General features: G+C 33.6%; 1 non-coding gene across 1 annotated transcript; it reads left to right on the forward strand.

The window, feature by feature from the left end:
- Positions 1–538: 538 nt before the first annotated feature.
- Positions 539–10,552, forward strand: LOC18431196 (cytochrome P450 71AP13). The gene is made up of 2 exons (XR_016058631.1): positions 539–1,791; positions 9,757–10,552. It is a non-coding gene; the product is annotated as a cytochrome P450 71AP13 (transcript).
- Positions 10,553–13,425: the final 2,873 nt, after the last annotated feature.

Here is a 13,425-nt window from a genome sequence, read left to right on the forward strand (position 1 = left end):
TTTATTTTGATCAATTTTTTATTTAAAATATTATTAATTAATGATAACTATAAAATAAAATTAAAACCCCAATTTCAGATTAATATTATTTTTAAACAAAAAATTAAAATAAAAAACAAAATTCACTTTTAGCCTTTGGATGAGGCTAGTTCAATCTTAACCACGTTCACATGTTGTGGATAGGTGTGGCAATAGCCCAGTTGGCTCAACCCTAGGGCTACAAAATGTCCCTCGAGAGCTAGGCGTGAGTCTTATGTTTTTATCTTTTTTGGATTATTTTCCTTTAATTTTACCAGCCACGGTCTGGCCTTATTAAGGCCAAGGCCATGACTGGGAGGTGCAAGGCCCAGGCCCAACCCGTTATGGATGCAACTCTAACCCTATTTAAAATTCCTCATTAAGCTCAACGATGTCGAAAGCACGTTGCCCTGTCAAAAACGCCAGAGTCTTGGGACCCATCTATGCAATAAAAAACACAAAACAAAGTACGGCGAACTCGGTCACCTCAATGAATATGTAGTCGAGAATCATACGTCTCATCTTCTTTTGGCTGGAACACAGTGAAGATAAGAATAAAGTAATTTCCCTCTGTACATTACCCAAACCCCTAAACTAACAAACCTCTTGGCTTCACAACCTTCCTATAGATTAATGAGAATGGTGCCCTATCAAACCAGTACACCGAACCCTTGAACTTCTGGATTCGAACCTAGTTTACTGAAGAAAAAAAAAAGGCTAATTTCTTCATGTGTAAATTGCTCCTTTCGATCTATTTGATGACCATCAAACACCAATGAAGTTTGTTGCCGGTTTCGTTTTCTCAGTCTTATCATTGCTGTTGCCTTTCGGCGGCTTTGCCAAGAAGGTCGTCGATAAGAAGAAGCGACCTCCAGGTCCTTCAGGGCTCCCCATAATCGGAAACCTCCACCAAATAGGCTCAATGCCACACCGCTTTCTGGCCAAACTGGCCAAAACCTATGGACCCCTCTTGCTCCTAAACCTAGCCCAACTGCCCACCCTGGTGGTGTCTTCTGCAAATATGGCAGAGCCAGTCCTGAAGGTCAATGACCTCGCATTCTCGAGCAGACCCCTCTCATTGCGGTCAAGCGTCTGTCGTATGGCTACTCAAACGTTTCATTTTCGCCCTATGGGACATACTGGCGGAAAGTTCGCAAGATTTGTATCCTTGAACTGCTCAACACAAAGAGGATGCAGTCGTTTCAGCCGGTGAGAGAAGAAGAAGTGAAACATTGGATTGATTCTATCCCATCTTCCGCCGAAACTGGTTTGCCTATGAATTTGAGCATGATGTTACCTGCGCAACACAAACGTTTCAGCCGGTAGGAGAAGAAGAAGTGAAACATTTGATTGATTCTATCCCATCTTCCGCCGAAACTGGTAACTGGTTTGCCTATGAATTTGAGCATGATGTTACCTATTCTCTCAAGCAATGTAGTTTGTAGGATCGCATTCTGGAAGAGGTATTGGGAGAAAGGATCGGCATTTAAGGACATAATGGAGTAAACACAGAGATTGGCAGCAGGATTTTCTATAGGGGATGTGTTTCCATCAATGGAGTGGGTGAACTACCTTGCTGGACGACAATACCGGATCGAGAAAAACTTTGCTAGATGGGATGAATTTCTTGAAACAGTGATAGCTGATCATTTTCTTTCTTCTCATGGGGAGGCCAAGGAAGAGGAGGATTTCGTTGATGTTCTACTGCAACTGCAGAGAGAGGAGACCCCTGACTTCACCCTCACCAGAGATCAAATTAAATCACTTGTCTTGGTAATATCTCTATACATTTCAAATTTTTTGCTCTGTCATTGCATATTTATTGTTCCCTTTGTTTCTTTTATGGCAAAGAAACTATCAATTCACACCCTGAACACTTTCTTAAACTTGAGAGGTATAGAATCTGAAAAAAATTTGATCTAGTAAATTCTTTTTCTAGATAAGTAATCTGGTACTTAAAAAGGGTAGTGATCTAATGCAACGGTTGCATCATAGTATAATACAACCACACTTATAGAAAACTATGTTTATGGTATTTGTATGATCTAAATATTTGTACACATACTCTCTTCATCTCAATAATCAATTTCAAAAAACAAAAAAGTTTAGTTTGAACGCTAGATATGGTAAAAATGATTATTCTCCAACAACGAATATAAACCATTAATTTGGTGAATTTCAAGATCTTAACTTTTATAAACGCAAAATCATTTTTATTTTTTTTAATATTTTTTATCTAATGATAATAAAGCCATCTAAAAGAATTTGAAAAATAAAAAGTTCTTTTTGAGGTCTAGATCTAAGCATCTTATCAAAATGGACGACTAATGTTAATTGAGTTAAAAAAATACTTCCTAGGTTGTGTTTTCAAATTTTTCTTTTTTTGTGATTATTCATTAGAATGAAAAAAATGTATATTTTAAATTTTGGATCAACAAATAGCCTTAAAATTTATAACATGGCTGTTGTATTAGATCAAACAAAAACGTTTTTGAAGATTGTTGCATTATATTATTATATAACGATAAATAGTCTCATTGTATACTTTTCCAAAATATAATATAAAATTAATTTTTTTCTATTGGATATGTCCTTGTCAATTCTCAACCATGGAAGGGTGCTTGTGTATCCTTTCACCTATTTAATGATGTGGATGGGATACTTTTTCTTTCAAAGCTTAATGGTGCAGGAGAGAACAAGAGTTGCGTGAGCCTTACACTCTAATGGGCTTCAATTCACCACTTCGATAATAATAGGAAAAAGTCTTCAATATAATAGGAAAAAGTCTATATACGGGTGAGGCCCTAAACAATCAAATTAAAGTACACCTCACAAATTTACTACAAAAGGTTGTTTTTTATGATGAAAAACCCTCAATATCACCTCAACCTTTCCTCTCTTAATCAAATGTGCAGTTTTTAACGGTTCAGATTCAACCAGCTTCATCAAATCCAAAATTCAAATAAATATTTTATTCAAATAAAAATTTAAAACTAAAACCAACGTTTGACCATTAGATATGACCAAGTGAAATCTCAAATATTAAAAGAAGGTGCTTGTGTACCCTTCCCACCGTTAATGTATAATCCGAAAAAAGAAAAAAAAAAAAGAGGGAAAAAAAGGAAAGATTTCTATACTTCCCTAACAGCATAAAAGATCTATACTTCCTCTACCATCCAGCCGTCCAATTTTGATCAAGAGAGTCACTCATCGTTTGATCTTAAATCCGACGTCTCAAAGTATTTTATTTTTAGTTTTTTTTATACAATTCGTATGAGTATGAAATTTGGGACGTACCGTTTTCTCATTGGGGATCACCTATAAAAAATAATAAAAATTATTTTTTGATATAATATAATGACCAAAATACCCCTTGAATTTTTTGGGGGTATTTTGGTCATTTTATATCATTGAAAATATTTTATTTTATATTTTTAGCTAGTGAGAGTTTAATAGAGGATTGGACACAAACTTTGGTGTTAAAATAGTTTGTAGAAAACAAACTAAAAATAAAATAGTGTAGAGATGTGACATTGTGATTGGAGAAATCATAGCCCTCCATTCAGAATGGACGGTTGAATCAGGGGAAATATATATGTTGTAGGGAAGCATAAAAAGCTTGCCCCGAAAAAAATAAAACCTCCTTTCCAAGGATCGATCACCAAAGAGAAAGACTTCAGCCCCCCTCTCTTCATCAAGCTAATCTTCTTTATCAGCAAGAAAACCCACTGCAACGCTAAGAGGCATTTGTTGCAAAGAGCTGTGACGCAATTCATGGTAGCCTTTAGGTTCTAGTGAGAGAAAGATACGGGAGGGGTTATTCTTAAAGAGAGACGGATTAAATTTTAAAATTGAGAATTGTTGGAGTATGTCTACTAGACTGCAGCTACATATAGGCCCAACGGTCCAAATTCAATCTGGGCTAATCTGACGGACACAACATTATTTCTTATTTTAATTTTACTTTTTTATAAAAATCCAAATCATGTGAAATTTTAGGGCATCTATTCTTCTTATCAATGTGTATCTAATAAAAATATTAAAAAAATAATTCATAAAATATAAATTGATCAAAATACTTCTACAATATTTCAGAAGTATTTTCATCAATTTATTTTTCACAAAATATTATTTTGATATTTTTAATAGATTTTAATATTTTTGAAGAACATACGTCCAAATTTTCAAGTGATTTGGATTTATATAAAAATAAATAAAAATAAAATACGAAATACAATCATGATAATTGGATCTGCCCAGATTCAATATGGGTCGTTTGACTTATATGTATCTAGCTGTAGGCTAGTAGACCTACGATAGTATTACTCTAAAAAATTAAAAAATGTATAAATAAGAGTATGTTAGGGAGCTCCAAAAGAGAGAGAAGGTTAGAGAGAGATCAAGGGATGACACTGGAGTATTTAGAGTGAGATGGGGTAAGAGAATGAGGGGGATTCGGGGAGAGAGAGAAAAGGTGGGTTGGGGTAGGGCTGTCAATGGCCCGGCCTATCCTTGATCGGGCCAAGGCCAAAGAGAGACCCTAGCCTAGTCTTAGTCCTAGCCTCTCAAGGCCAAGATAGGTTGGGCTAGAAAAAATTAAATAAAAAAAAAAAGAAAAAGAAGAAAAGAAAAATAAGAGCTAGGCTAGACCTGTCATGCCCCAGCCTGCCCTTGGGCCTGGCTCGCAATTCCACTAAGGTTCGGGTTATAGATTTCATTGAGAAAAGGGACCAAAGGAGAGTTAATGGAGAAAAGGAGGAGAAATGTGTGGGTACAAGAATGTAGGGAAAGAGGTTGTGCCTTTGGGAGTACCGGAAGGCATGGTAGTAGGCACTTAAATTGAGGCTGCAAGGGTATCTTGTGAGCATGTAGGCATTGAATTGGGTTAGCAATTAACATGGGGGGCATTTTAGGCCAGCCGGCATTTAATTAGTCAAAGTCTCAAGTTTTTATGAAGAAAATTCTATATTGAATATACGAATTCAATATGACATGACAAGAATAGGAAGACATTGTTGACGCCTCCAATACATAGGGTAACTTTGGGTAAAAGGGGAGAGTGAGAGGCAATAGTGTAGGGAGAGTCTCAAGCATTAAGGAAAGCAGCGCAAAGAGAGAGAATGTGGTAATTGAGAGATGAGATTTAGGAAGTTGGGGAACCATGGAGAAATTGAAAGAAATTGTGGATTTAGGATGACGGGGGACAGAGATTGGGTGAGAGAATCGAAGCACCTTCTCACTAAGGCTGTGAATGGGTTAGATTGGGTCTGGATCCAAGAGGATTTGGATTCGAATATGAAAAGTATGCATGGGGACTACAGCCCGATCTGAGCTTGATCCAGAGCTAATCAGATCCAAATATTATTTTATATTATAAACTAATATATAACAAAAAATATTATGTAACATGTACATATAAATAATATATAATATTTTAATAACTAGGTTGGATCTAGATCAGATCCATCTGCACTCGGATCCGATCCAAATACTATTCGGATCCAAATTTTAGAGCTGAAGTTTTTGATTATTCAGATCCAAATTTTGGATCCAAATCCAATCCATCGGATGTCATACCCAAACCTAGATAGAGTTCGAAATTTGAGTTTCGAATCCAAACTGGGTAAATTCTTACCCTACTTCTCACCACTAAGGCACCATCCTCGGCACTACGCAAAGAATAACCCTCCTAGGCAACTCTAGTACTTTCCCTTAGGAATCCGTGGCCACAACCATTTTATCCATGGAAAAGTCAGAAGCGTGGAAGGGTGCACAATGGTTAAAATTTCTCGAGGCCATATCTAAGGTCAAAACTCAATTTAATTTTTTATTTTTTTATTTTTATTGAAATAAAATATTTATTTGAATATATGGGTGTAGGTTTTTTTTTGTAAAGATGGCCAAAATGCACTAAATTTATTTTGATCAATATTTTTAATTCAATTCCGTATATAAAAATGAAGCTAAAACCCAACTTTCAGATTAACATAATTTCTAAATAAAATTAAAAATTAAAAAAAAAGATTCATTTTTGGCCCTTGGATGAGGCTAGTTCAATCTGAACCGTTAAAATGTGCTCGTGCACCTATTCAGCTTCCACATTTATTGGACGCAATACTATCCCTTTATCTATTTTGAACTTCGAGAATATATTATTTTAAAGGAATAACATTTAAAGAGACCATTTACTTTTAGAACAAGGAGGTTAAATTCACTCTTGTCCTTCCGATCTCAAATTGAGTAGTTGTAAGCATATTGTTGACTAGAATCAAAATTCCAAAGCAAATTTCTCGAACTTTATGACACATCCGAGCCATCCAATTTGGCATCTAATAGTTAGAAGTAATTGTGACTTTCTTGTATGAAAGATAAATAGTCTTAGTATACAATTCTTATTTTAAACCTTAGCTTTTTACTATTTTTGCAGCTTTCTCTTTTTAAATGATATATTTTTAATATTGGGTGTGATTTGTATAGAACCTAGGCTCTAAACAATAATATTAGAGCCCACCTTCAAATGGTGTCGAGAAATGTGGTTTCAATACTAAAAATATTTGTGATAGCCTTAAATATATTTCTATTTTTATTTATAAAGTTTAAAGCTTCAAAAATAGTGTAGATCGATATATCTATGAAAATCTTGAAAATTGACAGTCTAAAAATGTGTTACAAAATATACTATTTCCAATACTTGAAATTCATTTTTTTCTCATGTTCATGCATCTTGATGTCGAGATGATCAATTTGAGGATATTTGGGCATCAAAACAACCTCTTCTAGTGCAATTTTTTAGGTAGGCTCAAATTTGATTGTTTAGAGCCTTGGCTTTATATAAAATTTTCCCTTTAATATTTGAGTTTAATTATATTTTTAGAATCATAATCGTGGCAGAAAAGATTATTGTGAAATTGAAGGGTAAAGAAGCTTAGGAAAGGTTTCTATACTTCCCCTACAGCATAGAGGATCTAAGCTTCCCCTACCATCCAGCCATCCAATTTTTATGAAGTGAGCCACTCATTGTTTGATCCTAGATCCAATACCTTAGCGTATTTTATTTTTAAGTTTTTTTATACAAAGTGTATGAATATGAAATTTGGTACATGTCATCTTCTAATTGGGGTCTACCTACAAAAAATATTAAAAATAATTTTTCGATAAAATATATTGACCAAAATGCCCCTTGAATCTTTTAGGGGTATTTTAGTTATTTTATTTTATCGGGAATTTTTTATATTTTTTACGAGTGAGAGTTTAATAGAGGATTGGATGCCCAAAATTTGGTGTCAAAATATTATATATAAAAAATTTAAAAATAAAATAGTGTAGAGATGTGATGTTGTGATTGGGACAATCTTAGCCCTCCATTCAAAATAGACCGAAGTATATAAATTTTATGTTGTAAGGGAAGCATAGAAAAACTTGTCCAATAAAAGTTTGCGTGGACATACAAAACACTTAACAACAGGGAAAGATTTATGGTCGTGTTGGAACAAATTTTAGATTTAGACCCGACGACAAAAAAACCTTGTTTTGTGGTTTGTTTTGTCCCAAATGGAGCAGGACCTTTACTCATATCTGAGATCCATCAAGTAAGAAAAGAAATGGAGCTCAACAAATGCCGGAAATTAATTCTAGTACAGAAGTTAATTTTTAACTGTTTGTGAACATCTAAATCCATGTTTGTGAACATCTAAATCCATTGTTTTTTTTTATTATTATTATTATTATTATTTTCTTTTTTAAAATTTTTAAAAAACCATCATGACGTGAAATAAATATGTTATGAAAAGCTAATAATCATGTTATGGTTTCCAATCCTACTGATACTATCTACTTACACCTTCAAAATAGCTAATGCACCTTCAAAATAGCTAACTCTCGAATCTATATGAAAAAACGAATAAGGATTTATCTTATCTACTTGATTAACCCAAAAAAATAAAAACACAAAATCCCTAACGCTTGTCTGCAAGAATAGTTTGGTCCAAAAGAACCACCATCTACACGAAAATACGACTCAGAACCTGGCCATGGACCAGATCCGGATAAGTTCCAGGTAGCGCATAGAAGCATTAGTTTTTTTAAAAAAAAAAAAGAAAAAAATCCTAAAACAAATAAAAAGTATGTTTAAAGTAGAATTTAAAATAATACATCCAAATGAGCATAAAAAGATAGCGCAAAAATGAGAAAAAATGAATTTTGAAATATCACTTTGAAGGGTTATTTTAGAAATAATATAAAAAAGTATGAACAATGTAAAACTAAGTATTTATGATCAAACTACTCCCCAATCTTTTCCAAAACAATAGAAAATATAAAAATTCTATTGCACTATTACAAATAAATTATGTATCATATATATATATATATATATATGAGTAGTGATCTAATGCACCTGTTGATGGTATAATGCAACCACACTTCTAAAAAATCATGTTTGTAGCATTTGTATAACCCAAAATTTTGCACACACTCTCTCTTCACCTCAATAATCAATCCTAAACAACAAAAAAAAACAAGATTCAATTTGAACCCTAGATAATGTCAAAATGAGTCCCCTCCAAGAATGAATCTAAACCATTCATTTGGTGAATTTTAAGTTCATTTTTTCTTTTTTTAACATTTTTCATCTAATGGTAATAAAACCATTTAAAAAATTTAGAAAATAAAAAATCGTTTAAGCATCTTATCAAAATGAATGGCTTATGTTAATTGGGCTAAAAAAATACTTTCTAGGTTGCATTTTCAAATTTTTCCTTTTTATGATTGTTCATTAAAATGACAATAGTGTATATTTTAAAATTTGGATCAAACAAGTGACCCCTAACATGGTTTTTGAAGATTGTTGTATTATATTACTATACAACTGTTGCATGAAATCATTGCCCTTTTAAGACTACTTGTTTGAGTCCAATTTTTAAATGTATACTATTTTCATTCCAATGAACGATCACAAAAAGTAAATTTTGAAAATATAACCTAGAAAGTGGTTTTTTAGCCCAATTAATATAGGCCGTCCATTTTCATAAGATGCTAAGATCTAGGTTTTACAAGGACTTTTTTTTTTACAAGGACTTTTTTTCCTTTCCAATTTCTATAGATGACTTTACCATTGAACAATGTTAAAAAAGAAACAAATGACTTTGAGTTTGTAAAAGCTTAAGTTTTGAAATTCACCAAATGAATGGTCTATAATAGTAGTTGGAGGGCCTCATTTTTACCATATCTAGAGTGTAAATTAAATTTAAGTTTTTTAAAATTGATTATTAGGATGAAGAGAAGGTTTGTGCAAGTTTTGGGGTCATAACAATACCAAAAATATGGTTTTCTAGGTGAGTGATTTCATTATATTAAAATGGCACAGTGACATGATATCATTCCCCAACTTCTTGGCTTGACAGCCCAAACCGGCCAAGGCCAGTGGCCGGTTCTAGGTCAACCTAGCTGGTATTGCTAACACTGATCTATAAACCCCTGTAAAGAAAGGAACCTTATTTGTACAAATCAGCCCAACTCACATTATCCACATTATTTTGTAGTTTTTAGTTCTTTTTTGGATTGTACATGGCAAGTCCACAAGGCCTGCGGAGTGGCCGAATCGTGAGCCCGAGCCGAGCAAGTCCATGATATGCCAGTGTTCCTCCTCGCTAGATCCATTTTGTATGGGGAGTTCATGGCACTATTTTTTTGATTCATTCAAGCCCTTTGGGTTGCCTACTTAAACACAAAAGGGTGCAGGATATGTTTGCAGGTGCGACAGAAAGTGCATCCGCGACATTAGAGTGGGGAATGTCTGAGCTGATGAAGAACCCGGAAGTGATGCGAAATGCCCAAACTGAAGTGCGAAGGATCACAAAAAGCAGTGGCAAAACAATGATAGAAGAGAGAGATTTGCAGCACTTGGATTATCTCAAAAGGGTGGTGAAGGAGATCTTGAGGGTACATCCCCCTGCTCCACTATTGCTTCCCCATGAGAGTATAGAGGACTGTGATCTTGATGGCTATCGAATCCCTTCAGGGACCAGGGTTTTCCTAAATGCTTGGGCAATTGGGAGCACCCCGACTCTTGGGACGACCCAGAAGCATTCAAGCCCGACAGGTTTAAAGAGAGTAGCATTGATTTCAGGGGACAGCATTTCCAGCTTATTCCATTCGAGGCAGGTCAGAGGGGTTGTCCTGGACTCTCATTTGGAGTGGCTGTTGTAGAACTTGCATTGGGGAATCTCTTGCTCCAATTCGATTGGGAACTGCCTGATGGGGTGAAACAGAGAGAGTTGGACATGACTGAAGCGCTGGGTATCACTGTGCATAGAAAATCAAATTTGATCCTCAAGGCGACGCCTTGCCACAGTATATAGTGGTATCAGGGACTATTTTTCATGGTGGTGACTATGGCCATTGTTCTGTTTCCAAATTATGTAGAATAGGTAGATGGACAAATATTAGTCTGAAATCTTGTGGGTGATGCATGACTAAAAAAACATGGTGAAGTTCATAGGGCCATAATTTCAAGCACTACTATTATTATTTTTTCTATCTACTGTAGTTAAGATTGCTTCGGGATTTTCTATTTCGATTTGTATTTTTTTGCAAATATGACCTCAAATTTTGCACACACTCTCGTCATCTCAATAATCAATTCCAAAAAAAAAAAAAGTTCAATTTGAATTCTAGATATGGTTAAAATGAGTCCCCTCCAAAAACAAATCTAGATATGGTCTAGATTCATTTTTGGAGGGAACTCATTTTGACCTTATCTAGGGTTCGAATTGAAAATATTTTTTGGGGGGAATGATTATTGAGATGAAGAGAGTGTGTATGCAAAATTTGAGGTCATACAAATACCACAAACATGGTTTTCTAGAAGTGTCATTGCATCATAATATGATACAAGTGTTGCGTTGGATATATATATATATATATATATATATATATATATATATATATATATATATATATATATATATATATATATATATATATATACCTTTCAAATTACAAAGGTTTAAGATAGAGAGAGTTGTGAATTGTGGATTTATTAATTTTGTAGTCAATTTTTTAAAAACGTTTCTTTTGTGGGGCAAATTTGTAAATATCACTACAAGACAAAGGTTACTTTTGTCACCTCCGTAAGGGGTAAAGTTGAAATTTTAATTAAAAGACCAGGGCACTATACAAATAAAGTTCCAAAATACTAACTTCCTAAATGCCATTATACATTTGTGAAAATTTTAAATTTATCATTGCTTGATGGTAAAGTTATCTATTTAAATAATTTTTTTATAAAAAAGTAATAATTGATTTGATAAATACACCCATCACAGCCCCTTATAACTTGAACCTTTGTAGTTTGAGGGGTTGTTATATATATATATATATATACAAAAGTTAATGATAGAAGGGGTTGTGACAATTGTATTTATCAAAATGATCTTTATTTTTTTTATTAAAAAATTATTTTAATAGGTAACTTTACTATTAAACAATAGCAAATTTGAAATTTTTATAAAAGTATAATAACATTTTGGAAGTTAGTGTTTTGAAACTTTATTTGTAGAGTGTCATTATCTTTTAGTCAAAATTTCAGTTTTACCTCTCATGAAGATAACAGAAGTACCCATTGTCTTGTTGTGATATTTATAAAATTACATTTACTTAATGAAGTAACTTTTTTTTATAAAATAAGTCACAAACTTAGTAAATCCACCATTCACAGCTCATTCTATAATTAACCTTTGTAATTAGGTTTAGGACCCCAAATTTTGGGGATATAATCTCTTTGGCCTCTTTAACTCATAGACTAACCTCAATAAAAATCCCAATTGCACCCTCTAAGCACTTGAAAGAAATAATTTCCCAAGATTGAATAGAAACTGTCCAATTTTTTTAGGGTGAGATCTAGGTATTAGAATACTCAAATGTCTTCTTTCTTTCTTTCTGTGGGCAGTTCTGTTGGGCAGGGGGGTAATAGGGGGGTCGGGGGGTAATCATCTAGAAAAATTTTAGATGTAAAATAGTCATCTGACTAAAGGAGGAGGCGTAAACTATGCTCCCAAAAGAGCATATTATATATGTGTTTATAAATAAATACATACACACACAATGTATGTATTAATATATGTATGTATGTGTGTATATATATTGATATGTTTGGGTCGGGTCTGGGTAGGTCAACCTAGATCCAAATCAAACTCTAATCCGACTCAACTCCAGGGTTTTGGACCCAAACCCAATTCACCATATACAAAACTTGGACCTGAACCCCAACATAGATTTCCACCCCTACAAAATGCTAGTGCCTTCCAACCATGTGAGAGGTGCCCCAAAATTTGACATAAAAATTAGATGGTGATTGTTATGGCCCGTTTACGGTTTAGAAGTTACACGTGCTAATTTTTTTTAGACGGTCTAGATGCTCTTTGATCTCTCATCTATTAAGTTTGAAAGCAATATTTTTGTTTCAAAAATGTATATTATGAGATAATTTATTTTTTATATAAAGAGATCACAATCATTATTAGCCCTCAGATGTAAAATCAAACAATTAGGATACGTCATTGACTAAAAACAACTTCCAAATAAAATTTTACGAATGTTGTGACATATTTCAAGCTATCGAATTTCACGTCCAATAGTTACAGTAAATGTAACATCCTTGTGTCTAAAGTAAATGAACTTATTAAATACAATCCCTTTTGTTCCCTTTGGACGTTTGGGAATCTTTCACTTAAGACATATGAGTGATGATGCGTTAATCAATTATTAAGGGCTGGTGAGGATGCTCCACTAAACTACTCTTTGGTGATGTTGAGAAGGCATTATATGTGAGGGCCCATTTTTAATTGTCCCTTTGATTGCCCCTATAGAAAATCCAGATTTTAATGGTAGCTTTAATTGCCATTTGATATGCTAACACGTGTAAAGCTCAAAATATTTTATTTTATGTAAAAAAATGCAACCAACTCTAATTAATTGAAAAAATAAACTACGCGATTGCTTTCTTTATTTTGCTATTTCAAATGGTTGTGGACGTACTCAATGACCCCAATTACTTCATGGCAACTAGAAATAATAATTCAATTTCCACGTACAAATCAGCATTTTTTTTTTTTTTTTTTTGATATAACTGACGACAAAGTATTGATTACACTAGATTTTTGTTAATAATATTTCCACTTTACGTTATGGATGGTTGGTGTCCTCCAATCATTCTAAATTTAAGATATTAAACGCACCTTATGTTTGAATTATTTAACATCTCGCCGTCTTTCTTGACGTATTTTAAATAGGCGATCTATTATTTTTTATCAAATTTTAAGTAGCATATCAAAGCACATGCCAGAATCAGTTTTGATGCCCCACCCTTTTAGTAATCTACATCTACCATTTTAGCTCGGTATTGTCGAT

This window comes from Amborella trichopoda, chromosome 6 (genome assembly GCF_054954075.1).
Source record: "Amborella trichopoda isolate Santa Cruz 75 chromosome 6, AtrichopodaSantaCruz75HAP2 v2.0, whole genome shotgun sequence".
Lineage (NCBI taxonomy): Eukaryota > Viridiplantae > Streptophyta > Magnoliopsida > Amborellales > Amborellaceae > Amborella > Amborella trichopoda.